The sequence below is a fragment of the Oryzias melastigma genome, linkage group LG15 (assembly GCF_002922805.2).
Source record: "Oryzias melastigma strain HK-1 linkage group LG15, ASM292280v2, whole genome shotgun sequence".
In the NCBI taxonomy this organism is placed as follows: domain Eukaryota; kingdom Metazoa; phylum Chordata; class Actinopteri; order Beloniformes; family Adrianichthyidae; genus Oryzias; species Oryzias melastigma.
This window is the reverse complement of record NC_050526.1, coordinates 9,080,570-9,086,738: the sequence shown is the minus strand read 5'-3', so window position 1 is coordinate 9,086,738 and position 6,169 is coordinate 9,080,570.

Genomic DNA, 6,169 nt, shown 5'->3' with positions numbered 1-6,169 from the left:
GTTCACAGCAAGAATGAGGGGGTGGAGGATCTCCAAAGAATCATTTTCTGATTTCCTGGCGAAATAGAACCTGTTTCCTCTGTCGTGAGATCTGCAGGATTCTTATAATGTTGAATCTTCAGTCAAATGACGGAAGCTGTGGGAGATTTAGCTTTGATACTGTGACAGAAATGCTGGTCATTCAAAGCCAAACAATGAAGTTTTAAAATGAGCTGCTCAAAAAATTTGAAATAAGTGGAAAAAAGTGCAACTTGATTAAAAACAATTATTGAAAGAGATTTATCTAATTCAATAAAGACTGAGGCTGTGGACAAAAAATGATGACTATTGATCATTAATCAATAGTCATCAGGGTTAAAGAATTAAGAATTTTAATCTGTCATGTCATTTAAAAAATAATGTTCTACAATTTGGCCCTTAATTATTTTTGGTGAAATATCCAAACTGTCCAAACAAATAAATGGGTAAAATTAGGTAACACGTTATAAAATCACACTTTTCAGCATTAGTTAGGACTTAATTAACCATTTATGAAACCTGACTCCTACTTAATTAAGCATTAGTAAGTAGCTTATATGTTATTATTAACATGTTATTCTTGATTTAAAAGGTTTACTATAATGTGTTTATTAATAGTTTGTTAAGAATCAAATCATTAACAATTAACCATTTAAAATTAAGTATTAAATGGTTTACACACTAGTTATTAGAGGTGGTTCTCTAAGTTGTAAGCTCATTTACAAAGTGCTAAGAAATGATTTGAAAACCTTGTAAATGTAATATCATACATCCACATTTATTGTTAATCTGTTAATAAATCATTTATAAACCCATACTCCTGATGTAACACGAGAGGAATTCATGCAGTTATAAAACATTTAGTACTTGTTAATGAATTGTTTTTGTGACCTACTCTAAAGTGAGTACTATTTGTCTTATTAAGTTTTTACACATATCTATTCGCTTTGTTACCTGGTTAAAAAAGAGCAAAACAGAAATATTTATAATGCTATTGAAACATGATAAAATACGCTTGAGAAAGAAGATGAAACCATTTTTCCAGTAAAATGAATAAAAGTGGATCACAAGTGTCAAAATCCCACAAGTAATTATACAATAATGAAACATTGCACAGCCGACATTAGCAGAATATCAGTTTGTCAGTGTCATTTAGATTCCTTCTTGTTTTGCTGATACCAGTGACTCTGCACTGAACCACCAGTGCCCTCTTTTCTGTATTTTTATCTTTGTTAAACTTTGTTTGTTCCAGTATTTTGTCGCTCAAATACAAGCTAAGTCTGTTTGATGAGTGTTTCAACCTCCGCTTGTACCTGGGTCGCCCCTCGGTCATGCTGTCTCCCTCTCTCTAAAGGTCATAGCTAATAAGCATAAAACAGCAGATCTGGTTTTCACCATAACTTATGGCAAAACTGGAGCGCTGTGTCACTGATGTTCATGTGAACCATGACTGTGACCAGGAAGCAATTTGTTAGGCTCAAAAAGCCCTAAGGAAAATGGCATGTCTTCAGGTCAACATAGCACGTAAACGTGCCCTCAGGTCTCTCAGAGGTGAAGACTCGATGCTGGTTCATTTAAGGAAGTCATCACGAGTCTCGGGGTAACTTCACAGAGAGTCTCACACTATTTAACAGTGCCAATGGAGTGAGCTCTGTTTATGAGCATGAAGTCCAGTTATAGACTCCAGTTCATTTGACACGTTGAGTGAAATGGTGATGTGCTACTTTTAAGTAGAATGGATTGATCCTGGACTACAGAAGACACAGCAATGAATAAGCAGAAAGAATGTGTGGTTTTCTGCTTTTTAAAGGTATTCCACATTTTATTCAGAAATTGTTTAGGTATTCTTATTGGAGGATGTGACCATATTTGGAAGTAAAAAAAGACCTGCTGAAGCACTGCAGGAAGATGGGAGCCAGATCCATCACTTCCTCGTCACCTGTGTTATTAGCTACATGTCTGTTAAAGTCCTATTGTCACGCAGCTAGGTGTGAGAGATTTGTTCTCTGCATTTGACCCATCCCCTGGGGGAGTGGTGAGCTGCAGACACAGCTGGGAAGGGATTAGGTGGTTTAACCCCTCCAATCCTTCCCCTCAATGCTGAGTGTCAACCAGGGGTCCCAGGCTTTGGGTCCAGTTTTTAGTCTTTGGTATGACTTAGCCAAGATGTAAGCCATAGACATTACAGAGGGAGAACTGAAATAATCCCCCCCTTGCGTTCCAAACAGGAACCAAGCTAGCAAAGCCAAGTGGGACCCTTTTGGTTTAAAAGTGGGCAGAAAATGTGGGCCCCAAATGGGTTTGTCCACAGTTTCTGTGGTGGCCCCACCTGTGTTTGCCCATGTTAGCTTAAATGGACACTCAATGGGTAGGCTAGCTATGCTAGCCATCCACCTGGTGGACAGCAGGGTTCCCTAGCTTGCTACAGTGGGGCTCGCTAGCTCGATACAGCAGAGCTTGATACAGCGGAGCTCATTGGCATGCTACAGGTGAGTTTGCGAGCCCGATTCAACCGATTCGATAGCCCACTATAGGGAAGCTTGCTAGTTTGATACAGTAGAGCTCACTAGCATCCTACAGCGGAGTTTGCTAGCTCGATACAATGGAGCTCCCCAATTCAATACAATGGAGCTCACTAGCTTGCCAAAGAGGAGCCTGCTAGCTTGCCACAGCGGAGCTCACTATGCTGTCCAGCTGCCTAGCATAGCGAGCCTACCCACTGAGTGTCCACTTGAGCCAATGTGGGCAAACACAGGTGGGGGCCACATTTTCTGCCCACTTTTAAACTATAAGGGGCCCACTTGGCCTTGCTGGCTGGGGAAGTACCCGCTGGTCCCAGAAAGCCAAGATCCCATAGACTTAAATGAACAGGTAGTACTAGGTCATTCTGTTTGTAAGAACCATTCCTGCTCTGGCGTCTCTTTTTAGCATGTTCTTGCTAAAACATTTTTTTTCATCATATTTTCTTTATCATAAGTTATAAACTGGCCAATCAGATGCCTCAATAAGAGCATGATGCCCGCTGGCCCCACCCCAATTATTTGAAGCATTTGACAGATTGTCAGACAAAATCACTTCTTGCTAACGTCGTCTGGTCCCAAAATGGTGAAATTAAGCGATGTCCGTACCACGGAAACAATGACGACTGAAGTGAAGTCATTTTGTTGGAACCCAGATAGCAGCCTTGTTTTGTCCATCTCTATTCATGTCAATGATTTAAACTCACGACTTTCCTTCTGCAGTGCAGACACTCTTCCACAGGGCCACTGAGCGGGACTTCAACACTACCGCCTGTTGAAGTTCGCCCCAGTCATCAATCCCTCACTTCTAGAGATACCCTGGATGACCTCATGCACCTCTTTCCAGAATTTCCTGCCCGGGGGCCAGAACCACTGATGAACTTCAACGTCACAACTTCAACTTCCAGCTTCTGACTCATCCGAACATTTTTAGCAAACTCCTCCTCTAGGATCCCTCCCACTCCCTTTTCCGTCCACTCCATGGTAAAACAGCTTGAACCAGTGAATACGCCTTGCTCCTTTTCCATCTGGTCTTCTGAACACCTTTCCTTTTTCCATCCCTTCAGCCAACTCCCTCGTTTTCCCTGTCGAAGTCTGAACATTTAAAGTTCCTATTTTATGCCCAACTCTCCTGTGTTTATTTTCTATTTTTGCCTACAGTAGAAACATGCCTTTCTTCTCTTCTTCCATCAAAAGAAGTTCAATTTCCAGCAGGACCCAACAGGTTAACGGTTTCGGTGTTGGTCTTTGGAAACCGGGTCCATGACCAATGCTCCTATTAACAAAACCCTCTTACATTTTGTATATCCTTTACTAAAGGAGATTTAAAAAATGTTTGGCCCATTTTCTTAACCCCCAGAGTATTTGTGCAGATTGTGTATCACTTACATTTATTTACTACTGGGGCATTTGACTCTACTAGGAAGTGTTCAAAGCCAAAAAGATAATTCAAATGGACAATGGGTAATAAAACTGTGGTGAGAATCACAACTCAACAGAATCCACGGGAAAAAAGTGTCCAAAGATAAAAAACATAGTCTGGACCCAAAGTAGCTCATAAATAACATGACTCAAATTATGGAGCTTGTCAGTTCCACACATGACAGTTCCTAAAACTCCCTAACAGGAGAACAGTCCAATCCAAACAAGGGGTCACACGGGACTCAGTGGAAAAGACGAAATAAGAAGACAGCAAAGAGACAAACTGCCACAGGGCTGCACAGCTAACTACCATGCAGGATCGTCCAGCTCCCAGACCTTTAGTAGAGGACCTGAGCTTCACTGAGAAACCACTAGACGGCTAAAAGAGAATTATGTGTTTATCTCAGATATGTACTTTCCCAGAACAAAGAGCTGCTAAAATCAGATAATTTTTATGTATTTTAACTCAAATTAAAAAGAGTGGTGCAGTGGTTGGTGCTCTCTCAGTGAGAAGGTTCTGGTTCAAACCCCAGTCGGGTCTTTTCTGTGTGGAGTTTGGCTTCAGCAACCCATGACCCCAAAATGGATTTAGCAGTTTCAGAAAAATTAAAAATATCATAAAATAGAGATTTTGTGCATGAGAGTCATTGGTGTGGTTTTCTCAGTGATTTAATCTGTAATAGTGTTTAAAAAAGAAAGTATTTCAGTTCACATTCTCTATGCTGCTTTTTGTTTACCCATAATTCAACTCTTTAGTTGAAATCTTTGTCAGGTCTTCTGCTATAGTGCCTTTTTTTCTGTACATTCTGGGTTGCATTTAGTTCTTCTAAGGTTCTGGTTTAATCTTTCTCTCATTTGTCTGTTGTTCACATCTCATGAGAAGTTGCCTTGAATCAGCTTTCACTGATATTCCCCTTTTGGTGACACAGAAGGGCAGTGGTGCAAAGGATCTTGCCTAAGGATCATTGACTGTATAAGTAGTAACTGGACCGCTCCTGCATTCAAATCCTTAACAGCTCGTTTTTAAAGTACTACTTTTTTTGCATCACTGTCCTTTATAAAGATTTAGCTGAATTTTATGTCTTCCCTTCCATTTGCTGGCACCTTGCAGCATTCCACGTCTCATTTGCCTGTAAAATTCTCAGCAGGAGTCTGTTTCACCTCACCTCCACGTGGTCCTAACTTTCTCCACACACAGCCACTCACCCAGAACTTCACATGACCCTGCACTTATATGAATTTCTGCATTGCTACATTGACTTTTACAATGGAGCGTCACACATCTAACGTCCAGCCAACATATTTTTTCAAGAACCAGATCGGCTGTGCAACATTTAACTTATGGAACTTGAAACTCTTAGGAAGCTCTTATCCTCTGAGAGAGAACAAACCAAAGATGGGCGCACTGGGGAGACATTTGACTTTTAATGCTCTTCAGTTACCCCACCTCTGTTTATCTTAGCCTGGCAGTTTCAAGTCAAGTGTTGTCAGAGTGCACAGCTAACATAGCAGAGACATCTATGTCTTCCAAAATGAATCTTGTGAATTTATGCTTCTAGAAATCCAGAAAATATTACTGGAATCTTAAGAATATGTGTCCACGAAAGTTACTTCACAGATTTACTTGACAAAACAACCAGATATTGACTCTTTAGATACTTTTTTTAAATCTAAGATTTTATCACTTTAACTTTTTTGTTGTTGAAAGCTTTAACTAATAAAGTACATCAAAAATATTAAAAATTATGTTCCACGGGACAGACCCCCCCTCCCCCCGTAGCAAAAGTAGTCTGTTTAAGTGTACTACAAGTGTACTTTGACTATACTAAAAGGCAGTGGCGGGCCGTGCATTTCACACCTAGGCCTTCAGTAGTGCTCCATCTGAATCAATCCAACCCTCAATAACTATTTTATGGTAATAAAACTTCTACTGCAGATACAACTGCGACACACATAAAAAAGCATAAAAAAATAACCTGATAAAATTGCAATAATATTTAGGTATATAGCAAAATTTTACTCACCAAAAATCCGGATTATTTGTACACAAAATCCATCCTTTCTATCCTCAAGATGATTTCAATCACTCTGTCGTGCAGATTATCCGTGCGTTTTAGTTCCATCAAGAAGTCCTTTTCTATCGCCATGGAAGCTAATGCTGAAAGTCGAGCCTGCCCTGACGTATTTCTGGCATAAGTTTTAATTCGCTT